Raw genomic sequence first — 20,315 nt, forward strand, 5'->3', positions numbered from 1 at the left:
AAGCACAAGTGAGATTATTTGTATGTATTATGGACCTCCATTAGTTCCTGCCAAGGCAGCAGCTACTCTTCCTGGGGTCCAGCAACATTAAGGCAGTTATATAATTTAAAACATTACATTTCATAACACTTTACACAACACATTAAGTGTGTTCCCTCAGGCCACTACACTACTATCACATATCTACAATACAAAATCCATGTGTACGTGTGTGTAGATTGCGTGTCTTATATGTGTAAGCGTGTGTCTCTGCGTCTTTTCACAGTCCCCGCTGTTCCATAAGGTGTATTAAATCTGATCCTACTGCTTGCATCAGTTACTTGATGTGGAATAGAGTTCCATGTGGCCATGGTTCTACATAGTACTGTGACATAGTACTGTGGGCCTCCCATAATCTGTTCTGCACTTGGGGATTGTGAAGAGACCTTGGGTGGCACGTCTTGTGGGGTATGCATGGGTGTCTGAGTTGTGTGCTAGAAGTTTAAACAGACACCTTGGTGCATTCAGCATGTCAATACTTACAAAACAAGTAGTGATGAAGTCAATCTCTCCTCCACTTTGATCCAGGAGAGATTGACATGCATATTATGAATGTTAGTTCTCCTTGTACATTTAAGGGCCAGCCGTGCTTCTCTGTTCTGAGCCAATTGTAATTTTCCGAGGTCCCTCTTTGTGGCACCTGACCACACGACTGAACAGTAGTCCAGGTGTGACAGAACTAGAACCTGTAGTACCTGCTTTGTTGACAGTGTTGTTAAGAAGGCAGAGCAGCACTTTATTATGGACAGACTTCTCCTTTACCCACATACCACTACTGGTAGTAGAGAAGTGGCATAACAGCCCAGCGCTCAGAGCACTGCACACACTCATTCACACACACACCCTCTTTCTTTCACTCTCTTTTTTCCCAATCTCATGCTGACCCCTCACAAAGAGAGGTTAATTGTATTTATTTATTTATTTATTTTGCTCCTTTGCACCCCATTATTTCTGTCTCTACTTTGCACTTTCTTCCAATGCAAACCAATGCCTCCATGGCCTTTTTATATTTTTATTTATAAAAAAAAAAAAATAATAATAATAATAATAATAATAATAATAATAATAATAATAAAAAAAATATATATATATATATATATCTGTTTGCCTTCACCTCCCTTATCTCACCTCACTTGCTCACATTGTATATAGACTTATTTTTTTTTTCACTGTATTATTGACTATATGTTTGTTTTTACTCCATGTGTAACTATGTGTTGTTGTTGGTGTCGAACTGCTTTGCTTTATCTTGGCCAGGTCGCAATTGTAAATGAGAACGTGTTCTCAATTTGCCTACCTGGTTAAATAAAGGTTAAATAAATAAATAAATAAATAATTAAATCTTTCCATTTAATTGATTTCAGTCTCCTTTCGTTTGTTCGGTGTAATAAAACCTACTCCTGTCTGAAATCATCTGGCGGGGCAGAAATACAGCAATAAATCCCACTGCAGTAGCAGTAAAAAGGGATGACCCTTCGTATTCAGCACCAGTGAGTACACTGTATTTTCGACTGCACATACAAATACAAGAATTTAAATTGAATTCAAATAAATCTATTTATCTGCAGATGAATGAAAAAAATCAATCATTCATTCACTCACTCAGTCATTTATTTATGTATTCATTCATGTATCATGAATTCTGCAATGTGGCTCACATGCCTGACAAAGCCCATATGGTACAAGTCTCCAGGACATGAGACTAACAACATGACTAATCATAAAGCCTGGAGTAAAACGACCCAATTACCAACAAGACCTGAGGAGGAAGACATCTCATGGGGACTTGACTTGTAACACTTCACCAAATCTCCTCATTATGCTATAGCCACACAAACAGAAAGGCAACAACAATGAAGAAGAATCGGAGTCAACTGTAGAAGAGTATAGCAGTATGACATACTAAGCAAATGGCACCATATTCCCTATATAGTGCACTACTTTTGACCGGAGCGCCTTGGTGCCATTTGGGACTCAACCGGACTCTGTAGTACTTGGAGTAAGAGGTGAATAGGTTCATTGAGGTCCAGACAGTGAGCAGTACTTCAGCTAAGGCCAGTACGTAAAGCTCTTTGGTTCTGACCAAGTTCAGTTCAGTAAATCGTTACTGTCCCTGGGAGACAATCAGTGTATCATAAGACGCACAAGATAAGCAACTCAATCAACACACAGTGGCTTATAGTTCCAACACAGTTCTTCAGTCAGCATACATGTGTGTTATTCAAAGCACCATCATCATCATCCCAATCATTCAAACATAAAATTGCACTTATTGGAGGTTATTAAGGTCTAAATGGGGACTCATTGTGAATATTAATGATCACGGCCGCGGTGTACTGTACTTTTTCACAGCTCAGCACTTAACATGGAAACCCTACATTTATACAAATACAGTCTAGCTAACCAAGTAGAAAATGACTTCTTAGTTATACCATTATAATGTCCCCTCCTGCGTTCCTCTCTATTTGATGCTTTTGCTGTAGCCCGGCACAGCCAGGCTCTCCTCCTGTCACCACGTCCTTTTGTTCTACTGCTCCGAGGCACTCAGCTGCCGAACACACCCTGTGTGTGTGTGACTGGGAGCGTTTGAGTGTGTGTCACTCTGTGTCAGGCTACACCACTCCCACACTAAGCCCAGAGACCTCAGCGTGACAGAAAGGGAGGATTGGATGAACAAGAGAGAAAGAGAGAATGAGAAAATCGTGAAAAGACTGGGTCTGAGAGATTGCACAAACACACTGATACAGACAACAGCACATGCCGTTTTCATTATCTCACGCACGCACACACACACACACACACACACACACACACACGCACACTGTTCTCTTCCCTTGTTGTTCCTAACGATCATTGCATTTCATACGATATACCTGGAGGGTGAGAGCTGTGCTCGAGCAACAGACAAAGTGAAAACAACAGAGAAGCAGTGCTGCTGATCCCTCCCCCTGGAGTCACGACCACCTCCACCTGTGTGCCTACGCTCCTGTTACCTCTCCTAGAAAATGAATTTTCAGGAAGACAGGCTGACAGGAAGGACATGCTCTCTGTCTTTCTCTCTCGCTTTCCTCTCACTCTCTCCTCCAGCAGACAGAATGCCTCAGTGAGAACCATGGTTGTCAGGACTCATCCTGCCAGAGGGGTCTAACCTCTGTGGTCCATGAGACTCACTGTGATGGAAGTCTACAGAGCTGACAGACACACTGCTTAGCCAGGTGCTGTAGCTGTACTGAATAGGTGCTGTAGCTGTACTGAATAGTTACTGTAGCTGTACTGAATAGGTGCTGTAGCTGTACTGAATAGTTACTGTAGCTGTACTGAATAGGTGCTGTAGCTGTACTGAATAGGTGCTGTAGCTGTACTGAATAGGTGCTGTAGCTGTACTGAATAGTTACTGTAGCTGTACTGAATAGTTACTGTAGCTGTACTGAATAGTTACTGTAGCTGTACTGAATAGGTGCTGTAGCTGTACTGAATAGGTGCTGTAGCTGTACTGAATAGTTACTGTAGCTGTACTGAATAGGTGCTGTGACTGTACTGAATAGGTGCTGTGACTGTACTGAATAGGTACTGTAGCTGTACTGAATAGGTACTGTAGCTGTACTGAATAGGTACTGTAGCTGTACTGAATAGGTTCTGTAGCTGTACTGAATAGGTGCTGTAGCTGTACTGAATAGGTTATGTAGCTGTACTGAATAGGTGCTGTAGCTGTACTGAATAGGTTCTGTAGCTGTACTGAATAGGTGCTGTGACTGTACTGAATAGGTACTGTAGCTGTACTGAATAGGTGCTGTAGCTGTACTGAATAGGTTCTGTAGCTGTACTGAATAGGTTATGTAGCTGTACTGAATAGGTGCTGTAGCTGTACTGAATAGGGGGCATTGGTTTTGATCTAACTTAGCGTTAGGGGTAACACATTGGATAAGGGGTAACACATTGGATAAGGGGTAACACATTGGATAAGCGGTAACACATTGGATAAGGGGTAACACATTGGATAAGGGGTAACACATTGGATAAGGGGTAACACATTGGATAAGGGGTAACACATTGGATAAGGCACAGCATCTATTTTACTGGTCTGTTATGACCATAGAGCATGTGAGGAGGAAACAGTAGTGACTGTCGCCTCAGAACATCCTCACCACCTATAATGTCAGGAGCAGTGAGAGTGGGGGCGGAGGTGTCTGGTGTTAAGTGGTAACCACTGACCAAGCCTGTTCCTCTGAGGTCTCTGAGGACCAGAGAGGATTATGGCTTCTTCTAATAGAACTGAAATACGGCTGGAGTGAAGGCCACTCCTGCTCTTCTCTCCTCCCTCACCTCTTCCCTCGTTCCCCATCCACTTCTCCCCATCTCCCTTATCTAACTGTGCACTCATTCATCCTTTCTCCATCACTGGGTAGGTTCTCACTAGGTAGCTAACTGGGTGACAGAGCTAACTGCCATGCTAACTGACTGAGGCAGCCAGAGCAACAAAGTGTTAAACAGGAAAACCACCCAGGCAGAGAGATAACAGCCTAGACCGACACAAAGCTACAGGCTACGTGGGGAGAGAAAACAAAACACTCGCTCACGTTTAGAAAAAGAGAGCACCCTGTGTGTGTGTGTGTGTGTGTGTGTGTGTGTGTGTGTGTGTGTGTGTGTGTGTGTGTGTGTGTGTGTGTGTGTGTGTGTGTGTGTGTGTGTGTGTGTGTGTGTGTGTGTGTGTGTGTGTGTGTGTGTGTGTGTGTGTGTGTGTGTGTGTGTGTGTGTGTGTGTGTGTGACTTTGTGCCAACTGACCAACAGTAACAGTGAGAGCTGCACCACCCTGCCTAGCCCTGGGCTGACCAACTGTCCACCGATGGCCCTTTGCTCTCAGAAACAAACCCCGCTAACACAGCCAACGCACGCAGGCAGGGGATTCATTCTCTATCATCCACACAGAAGGGATCCCAAGGGCTGGCTGCAGGCTGACGGATAAGCACACAGCTCTGACATATGCAAACGCAACTTGCACAAAAGCACATGAAAGCTGGTTAGATGTAAATCAACATGTTACGTAACAACTCTTCGAATTAAACCGAGACTTCACACAAGAGTGCTAAGACTTAAAGAAACACGAAAGGTGAAATCTCAATGCATGAGATCAGCTTCTTATATCCGAAAAAGTTCAGTTGAGAGAGTCAAAAAGCCACATGCAGAAAATCTCTGAGCGGCTGATGGGAGAGTAAATTCAGCTGCATCTAGAACACTAAGCTGTGTTCTTTACCACCCAACACACAGCAGCCTGTTTGTGTTCTGCCTCTGCCAACTCAAGGGTCATTGTGTGGATTGGAACGGAGTATGTTGGTGCTTCAGCAGCCCTGAATCTTATTACACAGGACAGATTGATACAGATCTGATGGAGCCTAAGACAGACAGACAGACAGACAGACAGACAGACAGACAGACAGGCAGGCAGGCAGGCAGGCAGGCAGGCAGGCAGGCAGGCAGGCAGGCAGGCAGGCAGGCAGGCAGGCAGGCAGGTAGGCAGACATGACTGTGGAGGGTGTTCACGATACACACAGCAGAGACCGGAGACCCTGCCTCGACGACAGCAGAACCTGACCAATAGCAGGACAGCTGGTACCACAGCGCCTGGATATCAGCCATTAGGAGTGTGTGGGCGAGAGCAGTTGGGAACTTAGCGTGTGTCCCGACTCCTTGGCCACTGTGTTCCCATGTGTATGACGAGCCATCGCAGCGGGACTTGTGTTTCCCATGTGAGATATTCTACATGTATCTGTTAGGAGGAAGGATGTTAGGGTCACCATGGAGTCAAAACCAGGACCATGGATCCCTCCAATACCAAGTTCCTCCAATCCCATAATACAGCATTGATACAGTGGACATAAAGACTACGATAAACACCTGTCACCAAGAGATGGGTCAGAACCACCTGGCACACAAAACCCAAAAGCATCACCAGAAAGAAAACGACCCTGTACATCACATCCACTGAAAGAGAGGGTCAAAACAAAAGTGTACAAGGCAACATACCCTACCCAGAGTGGGAATCCCTGATTCTGGATCTGTACAGTAACACCCCAGAGTCATTTTCACCCAAGGGGTCCAATGAGAAGATCAGCCCAGTGACTCGGCAACCAGGGCAGAACAAGAGAGGCTACCTTCCAGATGGCACCCTATTTCCTTTATGTAGGTCCTGGTCAAAAGTAGTACACTATACAGGGAATAGGGCACCATTTGGGATGCACAGGAGAGCAGTGCAAATGCCCTCAACCCTGAAGAAACACACATTTCAAATGATAATCTTCATAAATATTAATGGAAGCCATGTCAGAGAGGAAGGATAAGGTTACTGTGTAAATTCCCAGCCTGATCGAGGGAGCGGGGTAGAAAAAGTGACAATGAAATGGTGAGAGGGCGAGGTTTCTGCTCACAACGGGAAAGCTCATTTCTGTTTGCTTTTACAGCAGATTATTCATTATTTGATTGAAGTTCCATGATGAGGGGAACCACACCACATACACACTGAGACTCACCCAACAGACGGACCAGACGACACGCTCCTCAGCACCCCAGCTGGACATGAGGAACAGCAGAGACGTGCAGTGCACTGGACAGACGCACACACTGTGCATTCATGGACTGTACTACATACAGTAAGGCCAACATACACACAGCATAGGAGCACATACAGGACATGCACACATACACCCCCACCCAAACTGCAGCGTGGGAGTGATAGTGCTGGAGAAGGGAGCTCTCTCACTCATCCTCAGACCGCCCCCCCATTGTCCAAGCACTGCAGCAGCTCCCCGTCTCCCTCTGTTCTGGAACACCCCGCTCACGTCTCACTGCTCAGCCTCGCACTGCACGGACGCACTGCACACTACACATTGTGTCCCGTCTCCCCCCACCCACACCCTATCCTGCAGGGGTCTGCATCAACACCATGTTAGCCTCCACCCTCGCACTAAAACTCTCGACTCCACAACTCCAAAGGCCAAGCGCAAATTTAGCTTCAAAACAATCAAGGACCTAATTTGTGTAATTAACAAACGGTGACAATTGCTCTTTGGGTGTCATTCGACAGATTGAACAGCCTGTTCCTCCCTCAGGGAGCAATCAGGACTGTATTTCCTAACTGAATGAGATGTTTTCTGGGGAATTAGAATCTCCAACAGAGGAGAGAGGTGTGCGTGCGGTGGATATGCAGACTGAAACAGCCACACTCTAACCTCTGAGATAGAGACAGATTTCAATTGTGTTTCCTCCAACAGTCTAGTCTGCACTCTGTACAAATGTGCAAACAATAGCCTATCCCCTGTATGAAAATAGCCCATAATAGACCAACTGTGAGATGAGCACTTGGATACATTGAAGAGAAAATAATCAATTTTGGGATACCGAACTGTAACGAAAAAAGGAGGAATGAAACATATAGCCTACATGTAGTCAACGTGCACAAACTGCCATCCAAGGAGCAATAAATACTGGTTATCCTCCATTCGTTTCGGGGGTGGGGAGTGGAGGGATAAAATCCAAACTGCAGAAAAAAGCCACACCGAGGAAAGCCCCACTACAGCCTGCCCCACGCCAGCCTGCCCTACGCCAGCCTGCCCTACGCCAGCCTGCCCCACGCCAGCCTGCCCCACGCCAGCCTGCCCCACGCCAGCCTGCCCTACGCCAGCCTGCCCCACGCCAGCCTGCCCCACGCCAGCCTGCGCCACCCCAGTCTGCACTGAGCTGGATGAATCCTCACTTCCCATCTCTATGATGCAAGCACAATGAATAGATGATCAGTTTTAAAGGGGGACCAATTGAGCCTTGACTTGCACTTGCTTAACGATGATGCTGTTGATTCCACATGTTAATTATTAGAAAAGCCCGTTATGCAATGTCTCTTTGATTTTAGGCTATAGATGATGGAGACATGGCTGCAGGGTTGGGGTTTTGGGTTGGGGTGCTTTCAATGGGGGTGGGGGGGTTGACAAGTCTTTTTTCTCCACTTATACAGGAGTAATAAAGGCCTCGTTCACTAATTGATTTAGAATTGTTTTTATTTATTTTAAATTATTAATTTCGATTTATCAGGTGCTGCAGCACCTTCAGCACCCCACTTCCCACGGTTATGGATCAAGGTGAACTCACAGGTGAACTACTGTAAAGGTCTCTAGGATTTCCAATTGACAGGCTAGGCCAGGGGTGGGCAACTCCAGTCCTCGGGGGCAGGATTGTTGTCACTCTTTCTCCATCCCTAGCAAACACAGCTGATGAATCAAATTCCATTCTAAACTGAAGATCATGATTAGGTGATTATTGGAGTCCGCGGTGTTAACTGTGACACTAATCAGGCCCCAGACGACTGAAATTGCCCACCCCTGGGCTAGGCTATATGTTGAGCTTTTTGCTACATCATAAAGAAATGCTTTATGTCAACTAATAAGCTATAAGGGCGCTGTTGAGTAGGCCTATGCAATTGCAGGACATTTGCCTTAAAATTAATTGAATGGAGCTTTTATCTGAGGACAAATAAAGGTAGTGGTTCTACACACAGTGTTGAGTAGCCTAAAGCACGCTTCCATCTCTGCAACATCTTTTGTATTTCAATCACGCAGTGGAACACTTCAGGGAAATTATGCAACATGGTAACTTCTATGGATAATATATGTGAGCGTGCATTTTATCAACACAGCCTTTTACAATAAACGAAAATAGAGTGGCAGGGTTAAATCTTGGTTATGCTCAAAATCTTTCCGTCAATATAATTTGCTTGATTGTACAGCATACAGCATACATCATTAAATCAATGGATCAAATGCGAATATTAGAGCTACCCCACATGGTACATTGTTGTAACATATTTATAGTCTACCCAGAACCCAAACAAACATCGAGCAAGTCGTGTATAGCAGATAGAAGATTGTTAAAGTGTAAAAAGCAATGAATTCGTCAATATTTAAACATCTGACATGTCCTCAACATTCAAAACCGATCACTTTTTCTAAACGCATTCTTACCTTATATCCAAGTTTTTAGCGTCGCTCAATGAAGGTGTGATCGTAATGCAGATACTGCTGTTGTTAACATGAACAACTGCTCCCGTTCATTGTGCTGTTGTAGCCGCGGATCGATTCGCACTCTGACACACACTCACAAACAAGAGGTTACACACGCTCAGTCAGTCTCTCTCACAATCACATTGGATGTGCGCGTTCAGGGAAGGGAGGGAGTTACGTTCAGGAGCGCGCATGGCACAGGGTTACGACCATGTGTCATATACTCGAGAAATGATTTATAAGCTAACCTACTTTTTTTGTTAATAACAGTCGTATTTCATGTTGTCTAAAATATGTACAGTTGGAACACTATCCGTTCCTGAGCTGACATTACTTGATGGGAGGAGAACTAAGGTTACCATCAGATTGATGGAACCATGTCAGTGTCTGTGATAGCCTCAAAAAGGAAATATGTATTTTCAAAGTCTTGAACAGGTCCTTTACTTGTTTTTACTGTTCACTAACTTGTTCCTGCTGATGTTTGCTGACCAAGCACATTTTCAGTGGATGGTACTCAACAATAGGCTTCCCAGCTGGTTTTGGTTCCCCATGATATTTGTGAAATTCTACTCCACTTGAAATAGGTAATGTTAAGAGAATCAGAAACAAATGAATGGGATGGTAGACTAGTGCCTCTTCACTCGGGTCGTTGAGAGATGACACTTTCAGGAACAAGAAAAAAGGAATATAAAGACGTAAGAATGACAGAGTGAAGAGAGAGAAACAGGGATGTGCAAGTAGGAAGAAGGAGAGAGAGAGAAAGAGTGCCTCTGCAGCATCTCAAGTAGGAAGAAGGAGAGAGAGAGAAAGAGTGCCTCTGCAGCATCTCAAGTGCTTGGTTTTAGCTCACCTCAACTAGGACACAGTGGCATCCTCCCCCATTCTTTCTGAGTGGCATGCCAATAGGCCATGACGGAAGCTGGCAACACAGGACAGTAACCGCTGGTCATCTGTCTGATCTCCAAATAGGATGTCACTCACCTTCTGCACCATGTACACACCTACCTTTAGCTGTATCATCCCGGTGTGAGGCGTATTGGAGGTGTTTTGTAATATATCATCAACAACAAGACATATTTCCACCGACTACTACTGCTATACATGAATGTACCAGTGAGTTGTGACCACAGAGCTGTGTATTTCTCCTACAGGCATGACGTTGGTGCCTTCAAGCATGTCGATGATTCAGTAGGATCATGCCGAGATGAGAAATGATCTATAAATAACACATGCTAATCATGAAATGATCTACACTGCGGAGAGAATCTTGCATGTATCAACAATGCAAATTTGGCAATTAAATACAGTGTGAAGGAGCCTTTGATGTTACTTTAATGCGTTGTTGTCTGTAATCCTCCTTTGCTGATCATATATTTTGTATTATTCTATTTCTACTGTGTTTTAGTTATAGACTATTTATGAATATGAATTTGATGGATGCTATACAGGACCTTGCACTGTGCATAAGCAATAATCAAATATTGATTTTGTAGAGAATTGCGGAAAAGGGAAGTGAACCGGGGTTGCTGGCGTAAAGGCAAACACCCTACTCATCACACCAGTAAGATTAACCCACTTGGTGAGGATTATAATGTGACTCAAACAGCAAGGATCGCTACAACATGTTCACAAAAGAGTAGATGAAACATGCATTAAAATTGGGTGGTTGCCAAATGGCGCCCTATTTTGTAGATAGTGTACTACTTTTGACCAAGGCTACTTTTGACCAGGGCACCCAATTTGTGAGTGACACATGATTCGTGCCCTGTCCAGGATTCCGGCCTGTCCCAAAAGAGTCCCTGTGCACTGTCACCACTTGCAGTGGTGGAAAAAGTACCAAATTGTCATACTTGAGTAAAAGAAAAGATACCTTAATAGAAAATTACTCAACTAAAAGTGAAAGTCACCCAGTAAAATACTACTTGAGTAAAATTCTAAAAGTAATTGTTTTTAAAAATACTGAAGTATCAAAGTAAATGTAATTGATAAAATATACTTAAGTATCAAAAGTATAAATAATAAACAATTCCATATATTATGCAAACCAGATTGCACAACTCAGTGACTCCGCCAGATCTGATGCAGTAGGGATGACCAAGGATGTTCTCTTGATAAGTGCGTGAATTGGACCATTTTCCTGTCCTGCTAAGCATTCAAAATGTAACAAGTACTTTTGGGTGTCAGGGAAAATGTATGGAGTAAAAAGTATATTATTTGCTTTAGGAAAATGGTGAAGTAAAAGTTTTCAAAAATATAAATAGCAGAGTAAAGTACAGATACCCAAGAAAACTACTTAAGCAGTACATTTTTTTAAAACTTTACACCACTGACCACTTTCTGGTCTTTCACTCACTGAGAAATTGCTACAGTAATGATTTGCATGGTTGGAGACAGACGCGGAAGGCCATGAGTAACATTTAATTCCAGTCAAACATCATGACAATACACAGTCTCATCTCTTCCTTTTTTCTGCTATATCTCAATCACCCCAGATGGAGGGGGTGTGAGAGTGACAGACATAAAAATAGAAAGTTACAGACTTGTCATTTCCTCTCTCTGGACTGTAGACACAGATTATTAGACTGATTGTCAGATTATTAGACTGATTGTCAGATTATTAGACTGATTGTTAAATTATTAGACTGATTGTTAAATTATTAGACTGATTGTTAAATTATTAGACTGATTGTTAAATTATTAGACTGATTGTTAAATAATTAGACTGATTGTCAGATTATTATACATTTTGCTCAGCAGGGCACTGCCGGGCAGCAGGTAGCCTAGTGGTTAGAGCGTTGGGCCAGTAACCGAGCTCACAAGATAAAACAAAATATGTCTTGTAAATAAGAATTTGTTCTTAACTGACTTGCCTAGTTAAATAAAGGAGGTTTAGGGTTAAAGTTAGAATTAGTGTTAGGGTTAGAATTCGGTTTAGGGTTAGGAGTTAGGGTTAGGTTCTGGGGTTAAGGTTAGGGTTAATGTTAGGGTTAGGTTTAGGGTAAGGGTTAATAGAAAATAGGATTTTGAATGGGACTGAATTGTGTGTCCCCACAAGGATAGTTATACAAGACTGTGTGTGTGTGTGTGTGTGTGTGTAAGCTATTCCTGTGGAACCAGAACAGCTGAGATAATCAACAATTCTGCAGAGTAACTCAACCAAGACGGTGCTGTGCCAGAAATCCATCCACTCTCAGGCAGGGACCAGTCGGATCGGGAGGTGACGGAGATGGAAGCAGTTCAGGGCAGAACAATGCTGCCAATGCCAATGCTGCCAGTGCTGAGTCTTCCACAGAGATGTACAGATGTAGGGTCTTAATTTGAACCAGTTTGCTACAACAGGAAAATAATCCGTCAGCAACAGGAAATGTGAAGTATTATGTGGATGATAAGTTGAGGTAGATACATTTTTCGTTAGGGCAAGTATAGTCAGACATTTTAAAGTGGAAATTATACATTTTGGAATACTTTTTAAACCTTGAATACACTACAAATGTACATTTCCTGCTGTGCAGGAATGTTCTCAGCAACAAAAGAGAAGAGTGATCAAATGAAGGTTACAACCCAGGATCGGAGACCAAATGGATAGCTGTAGATAGACGCTCTCCAGTAGAAGGTGCTGCCCTTCTCTGATGTTGTTTCAAAGGTACAAATTCAACATATTTTATACTAGGTTTGTCTATGTTAATAATTGGTTACCATGATGGCATAATCCTGTGGTTGAAATTTCACCCTCAAAACAACAGTTGAGGACTTTTTGCAAATCCAATGTATTTTCCACAAAGATTCCACGTCACAATACGTTGACAAATTACGTTGAAACAACATTGTTTTAACCAGTTTGTGCCCAGTGGGGACTGTGGTAGTGGAATTGCTTCATCTTTTATACCTGAGCCCAGGAAGCCCAAGAGTTCAAACGACAGACTGCCTGCCATGCTTGTCGCCCCCTCAAATGCAACAGAGGACAGCTTTTTTAATAATGCATCTGCCATTGTCTGGTACCCATAATGGAGGTACCAGGCAGGCAGACAGGACAGGAAGCGTTTTGGGCCAGCCAATCCCTGTGTGTCACACTAATCTAAATTAAATCTGCACCGACCGCTGGGAGGCAATTTCTGCTCTCTACAAAGAAAAACAAATTAGAGTTAAATCAATGCCCTCGGAGGTACGAGGACTGAACCCAACCCATCTGTTATCAAGTCTTAGCTGAACGGTCGCTGGGTGGGGGGGTGGGGGGGGCTATTGGAAATCATTAAGAAGACACCTTGCTTTCAACTGAGGCACAGAATAAATAAAACCCTAAGGTCTCAGTTTTAACTAAAGGAAACCCCTTCACAATGGATGGAGAGAATGCAGGAGGGGAAGGATGCAACACCGGGTGAGAGAGAAATAGAGAGAAGGGATTCTGGAATAGGGAGAAGAGGAGAGATAAGGGAATGGAATGGATGGCAGTGCCCTGGGGTCATCAGTGTAAGAGCAGTGCCTTCAGTGTCACATCTGCTCCTGCTACGCCCTCTGGTGTTCATCCGGTGTCTTCCTGACCTGCAGTTACTGCCCCTGTACACTCTCTCCCTCTCCCTCTCCCTCTCCCTCTCCCTCTCCCTCTCCCTCTCCCTCTCTGTGTGATTGTGTGGTTGGAGACAGGTGTGCTGGAGTCAGAGCAGATCCCTACCAGCTGCAACTCGTTCCATAATCAAGACCTCTACAATTACTCAGTCCTGCCACTTCCACTCTGCCAGATCGTAATCTCTGCCCAGTCAGTTCATGATTCTAGCGATTTATGATTATTCAAGATGCTGTTACGCTGCTGTGCCTGTTTCCCTGCCTGACACCGTTTATCCTCTCATTGCAGTTACCGCTCTGTCTCTGGCTCTCTTGTTCCACATCTCACCACCGAACTACCTTGCACTGGATTTTACTCACAACCACTACCTTGGATTCCCCTCAGGACCTGTTTACCCTGTTCTACTCAGCTAACTCCAACCTCAGTCTCCACATCTGTTTTTTCTGCAACTCATCCGAGCTTCCCTGGATCTGCACTCCATATCTCCCAGTGTAACAATACATATTTTGGTTCATTCATCCCTGTTTCCTCCTCTGAGTCTGCTCTTGGGTTCCCCTGTGTCGCTCCGCTTAACCTTTAGTGTGTATGAAATTAGAATGAATATACTGTTAAAACTATATTAGCACTAAACTGCTCATGCCCTGAGGAGTGTCAGTGTGGAAGCTGTCTAAAAGGAGTGAGAGAAAAAAGAGAATAGATGATAAACAGGAGAAAAGGAGACTAGTTACCCAACAACAGAGAAAAGTGAGGAGAGAAGTGAAAGATATGAGCCATATACACTGACTTGTCTCCTGTCAAAACAACTTGCTTGCCAAAAGAGCATCTGAGAAAAATGATAAATGAAGAACAATATTTAGATGTCATACTGTCATGCAGTATGACACATGGCACAATTGGCAAGACACCAGAGAGAGATGCTGCAGGCAGCTCAAGACACCAGAGAGAGATGCTGCAGGCAGCTCAAGACACCAGAGAGAGAGATGCTGCAGGCAGCTCAAGACACCAGAGAGAGATGCTGCAGGCAGCTCAAGACACCAGAGAGAGATGCTGCAGGCAGCTCAAGACACCAGAGAGAGATGCTGCAGGCAGCTCAAGCACACTCAACTTTAACCATCGACTCTAAAACAATTAGCATGGGATTAGTTGGAAAGTAAATTAATTCAATTACTGTTCTGCTCTCTTAATTTGATCACTCAGTAAAATGAAAATTGTAGTGTATTCAAGGTTTGAAAAGGCTTCTAAAGTTTGTAGTTTCCACTTTAAAATATCAGACTTGATTTATCCTAACAAAAAATGTATCAATCCCAACAGAAATGTCCATTAATTAGAATACACACAATAATTTACATTTCCTGTTGCTGAAAGATTATTTTCCTTATGTTAGAAAATGGTCAAATGAAGGTGTATCTGTACACAAACACGTTAAACCTCCTCATTCAGAAAAGATCTCTGGGCCTGAATACATGAAGCTTCTCAGAGTAGGAATAACCTGATCCATATCAGCACTACTACTCTGAGACACTTTGTGAAAACAGGCCCTGGAGAATGAACCAAATCCAGCTCTGTGAATGAAAAAAAACTGTCATTTATTTAATAAAAATAGCCATATCTATGTGGTGCCATATCTAAAGTTGAATGGTCCAGACAAGTCAACCCCACAGTGGAATTTAATAGAATCTCCACTTTTTCCATCTCATTAAGTCAGTGAGATGGCATTAAACAGTAACAGCAGAATGTAAAAAACATAGATGTCAATATCCAAAGTATATGGTATTGCTAAAGGAGCTATGGATTGCATGAATTATAGATTCATCATTGCATGCAACTGTCTGAGTTTCTCAAGGGGTTGGGGTAGTGGGAAGGGGGAGTGGGTTGGGGTAGTGGGAAAGGGGAGTGGGTTGGGGTAGTGGGAAGGGGGAGTGGGAAGGGGGAGTGGGAAGGGGTAGTGGGTTGGGGTAGTGGGAAGGGGGAGTGGGAAGGGGTAGTGGGTTGGGGTAGTGGGAAGGGGGAGTGGGTTGGGGTAGTGGGAAGGGGGAGTGGGTTGGGGTAGTGGGAAGGGGGAGTGGGAAGGGGGAGTGGGAAGGGGGAGTGGGTTGGGGTAGTGGGAAGGGGGAGTGGGTTGGGGGAGTGGGTTGGGGTAGTGGGAAGGGGGAGTGGGAAGGGGGAGTGGTTTGGGGTAGTGGGAAGGGGGAGTGGGTTGGGGTAGTGGGAAGGGGGAGTGGGTTGGGGTAGTGGGAAGGGGGAGTGGGAAGGGGGAGTGGTTTGGGGTAGTGGGAAGGGGGAGTGGGTTGGGGTAGTGGGAAGGGGGAGTGGGTTGGGGTAGTGGGAAGGGGGAGTGGGTTGGGGTAGTGGGAAGGGGTAGTGGGAAGGGGGAGTGGGAAGGGGTAGTGGGTTGGGGTAGTGGGAAGGGGGAGTGGGTTGGGGTAGTGGGAAGGGGTAGTGGGTTGGGGTAGTGGGAAGGGGGAGTGGGTTGGGGTAGTGGGAAGCGGTAGTGGGAAGGGGGAGTGGGTTGGGGTAGTGGGAAGGGGGAGTGGGTTGGGGTAGTGGGAAGCGGTAGTGGGAAGGGGGAGTGGGTTGGGGTAGTGAGAAGGGGGAGTGGGAAGGGGGAGTGGGAAGGGGTAGTGGGAAGGGGGAGTGGGTTGGTGTAGTGGGAAGGGGTAGTGGGTTGGGGTAGTGGGAATGGAGAGTGGGTTGGGGTAGTGGGAAGGGGGAAGGGGTTGGGGTAGTGGGAAGGGGTAGTGGGTTGGGGTAGTGGGAATGGAGAGTGGGTTGGGGTAGTGGGAAGGGGTAGTGGGAAGGGGGAGTGGGTCGGGGTAGTGGGAAGGGGGGGTGGGAAGGGGAGTGGGTTGGGGTAGTGGGAAGGGGGAGTGAGATATGTCACCAATTTGGAGATTGCTGGGGTATTTATCACCCTGTATGACCTCATGGTCACGCTCCAGCCATTGTCACGGTGTTGGTCCTTTGATACAGGACCCCAGTGGAGAGATCAAACACAATATCACATCACATATTCAAATGTAGCATACAGATAACCTTACATATCCATCCAACCATTCGCACACACACGCAAACACACACAACCACAAATGTTATGTATGCATGCATTGAGGTGCTATTCTGCCTCTGGGCTGGAAGCATATCTGGCAAAACAGCCCCCTCTCCTGGTAAAACTATAGATATTACCTGAAATACTGTGTCTCTTACGGACTTTTGATTGCACAACAAGAGTCGTTTTAAAGACAACAATATCCCAATGTTTAACACACAAAACCATGCATAACCAGACAATAGTAAGATCATTGGCTAATAGTTAGCAATTATTTGCTATTCTTGAACACATGCACATTTGTGGCCTGCATTTGTGGCCTGCTGGAGGTCATTTTGCAGGGCTCTGGCAGTGCACCTCCTTGCACAAAGGGGGAGGTAGCGGTCCTGCAGCTGGGTTGTTGCCCTCCTACGGCCTCCTCCACGTCTCCTGATGTACTGGCCTGTCTCCTGGTAGCGCCTCCATGCTCTGGACACTACGCTGACAGACACAGCAAACCTTTTTGCCACAGCTCGCATTGATGTGCCATCCTGGATGAGCTGCACTACCTGAGCCACTTGTGTGGGTTGTAGACTCCGTCTCATGCTACCACTAGAGTGAGAGCACCGCCAGCATTCAAAAGTGACCAAAACATCAGCCAGGAAGCATAGGAACTGAGAAGTGGTGTGTGGTCACCACCTGCAGAACCATTCCTTTTTTGGGGGTGTCTTACTAATTGCCTATAATTTCCACCTTTTGTCTATTCCATTTGCACAACAGCATGTGAAATGTATTGTCAATCAGTGTTGCTTCCTAAGTGGACAGTTTGATTTCACAGAAGTGTGATTGACTTGGAGTTACATTGTGTTGTTTAAGTGTTCCCTTTATTTTTTTGAGCAGTGTATATAGATGAGCAATGTCAGAGCGGCATAGACTAAGATACAGTAGAATATTATAGAATACAGTATATACATATGAGATGAGTAACGCAAGATATATAAACATTAAAGTGACATTATTAAAGTGACTAGTGTTCCATTTATTCAAGTGGCCAATGATTTAAAGCCTGTGTATATAGGCAGCAGCCTCTCTGTGATAGTGAAGGCTGACCTCGCCTTCTGGATGATAGCGGGGTGAACAGGTAGTGGCTCGGGTGGTTGTTGTCCTTGATGATCTTTTTGGCCTTCCTGTGACATTGGGTACTGTAGGTGTCCTAGAGGGTGGCTAGTTTGCCCCCAGTGATGCGTTGTGCAGACTGCACCACCCTCTGGAGAGCCCTGTGGTTGTGGGCGGTGCAGTTGCTGTACCATGCTGTGATACAGCCCGACAGGATGCTCTCAATTGTGCATCTGTAAACGTTTGTAAGGATTTTAGGTGACAAGCCACATTTCTTCAGGCTCCTGAGGTTGAGGTGCATTAAGGTGCATTACTGCCACCAACTGGACTGGAGTGTGGACCAGAGACAGGTAAGGTCTAAATCGTACCCAATATTCTCGTCTCCCTAAATAAACAAAACACATAATTAAATACTACATCCCCTGAAGATTTCTCCAGCAGTTCACTTAATCTTGGCTCTTCAACCCGATTACCACTCAAATCTACTAACAATCGCTCCCTTTCATTCCCATATTTCTGGCACTGAAATAGAACGTGTTCCACTGTTTACATCTCCTCCTGACAATGATCACACCGCCCAGTCAGATGTTTCCCCACCAATTTCAATGTACTATTGAGCCTTGTGTGTCCCAGTCTCAGCCTTGTGATTACACGTTCCTCCCTTCTCTCTCGGCCTGAGAACCTCCCTGCACCCACCTTTTCCTGGATCTTATACAGGTGTCTTCCCTTTCCCTCCCTGTTCCTGGATCTTATACAGGTGTCTTCCCTTTCTCTCCCTGTTCCTGGATCTTATACAGGTGTCTTCCCTTTCCCTCCCTGTTCCTGGATCTTATACAGGTGTCTTCCCTTTCTCTCCCTGTTCCTGGATCTTATACAGGTGTCTTCCCTTTCTCTCCCTGTTCCTGGATCTTATACAGGTGTCTTCCCTTTCTCTCCCTGTTCCTGGATCTTATACAGGTGTCTTCTCTTTCTCTCCCTGTTCCACAACTCTTGCCATTTGTTTTAACCACTGTTTTTATCAACCCCTTGGTTTCTGCTTTACTGATTGACAATTCCATCTCAACACTGGGATGTTAAAGAGCCTGCTTGATTATAAAATCCACCTCCTCATTCCCCTCTACTCACACATGAGCTGGTACCCAGAGGAACATCACCAATAAACCCAACTGTTTCACCCTATACTCTGCTCAGAGACACAAATTAATTTAAGCTCATCAGTGCTGCACAGGAGTCAGAGCAGATGAATACCCATACTCACCTCCACCCACTCTGCAGCCAAGAGTATGGCCTTCAACTGCATTGTGTAAACGGATTCGGGGTTTTTTAAACACTAAAAGCTGCACCTGTCCCCCTGTTTTAGGGTCCTTAGATCCATCTCTGAATACATTCAAGAAAGCATAGTATTGTATTCATAAATGTTCACTTACAACTGAATCTACTCTTTCCTCAACAGCTCTTACCCTCTCAAGGAACCCTCCCTCATTGGCTGAGGGATCAACCAAGGTGCTATAGCAGGAAGAACCACAGAGAGGCTAAACTCCCTCCCAAACAACCCCATCTCTCTTGCCATGTCATTGCCTATCCACCCAAAACTTGCATTCAGATTTCATTCATGTTTCCAGCACTCTAGAAGTACCTTTTTTGTAAGATGTGTAACCTTATGTCCTTGTAGATTTACCCAATATGTCAGGGTTAGCTGTTGTCTTCTTAACTTTAACAGCATCTCTCCCAACTCTACCTGCATCGCTGCCACCGGGGAGGTCCTGACTGCTCCACAACATATTCGTTGGGCTTGGGACTGGATTACATCTAGCTTTTTAAAAGATGGCGGCGCTGCTGATCCATATGCTACACTTCCATAATCCAGTGATGACTTTATCTGTGCTATATATAGCATTTTCAACGCCATTCTATCTGCCCCCCACTCCAATCCTGACAGGCAAAGCATCACATTCAATATTTGATTTCCTTTGACAACTAGTCTGTTAATATGCTCCATCCATATCATTCTGGTGTCAAACCAGACCCCCGGGGACCTCAACCCTGCCACCCTCTCCAGATTCCTTCAGGTATATTTCCTCCCCAGCCTTCCTTCTAGAAAAAACACAGTCTGTGTTTTGTCAACTGAAAACTGAAAGCCCCACCACTCAACTTCACTCATCACTTCTTGAACTCTCCTGGCTGTATGGGTAATAGTTCTCCCTCTCTTCCACAGTGCACCGTCATCCGCAAACAATGACCTCCCAATACCAGGTTTCACCTGGGAGAATACATTGTCAATCATAATGGAGAACAACAAAGGACTAATGACACTTCCGTGTGGGATACCATTATCTACCTCACAACTTTCTGACATAGAGCACCCCACCCTCACTTGTATTGATCGCCCCAAAATAAAAACTTTTCTCCAGTTAAAAACCATTTCTCCAACCGCCATGTTACCCAGCTTGATAAGTAGGCCCTGCTTCCACATCATATCACAGGCCTTCTCTGCATCAAATAAAACAGCTACCACCACCTTATCTGCCA

The 20,315-nt window shown here is 44.8% G+C and overlaps 1 protein-coding gene across 3 annotated transcripts in view; it reads right to left on the reverse strand.

The window, feature by feature from the left end:
• The window catches only part of LOC129822037 (sodium/calcium exchanger 2-like), a 100,151-nt gene extending 89,963 nt beyond the window's left edge, over positions 1–10,188 (reverse strand). For 2 of the 3 annotated variants that reach the window (XM_055879888.1, XM_055879889.1), the window contains exon 1: positions 9,046–9,248. The gene's annotated coding sequence lies outside the window, so the exon portion shown is untranslated. Of the gene's footprint in view, positions 1–9,045; positions 9,249–10,089 lie in introns of those variants that run through there. The other variant, XM_055879891.1, reaches the window with a different exon arrangement.
• Between the last annotated feature and the right edge of the window lie 10,127 nt (positions 10,189–20,315).

Source organism: Salvelinus fontinalis, chromosome 24 (assembly GCF_029448725.1).
Source record: "Salvelinus fontinalis isolate EN_2023a chromosome 24, ASM2944872v1, whole genome shotgun sequence".
Classification (NCBI taxonomy): Eukaryota; Metazoa; Chordata; class Actinopteri; order Salmoniformes; family Salmonidae; genus Salvelinus; species Salvelinus fontinalis.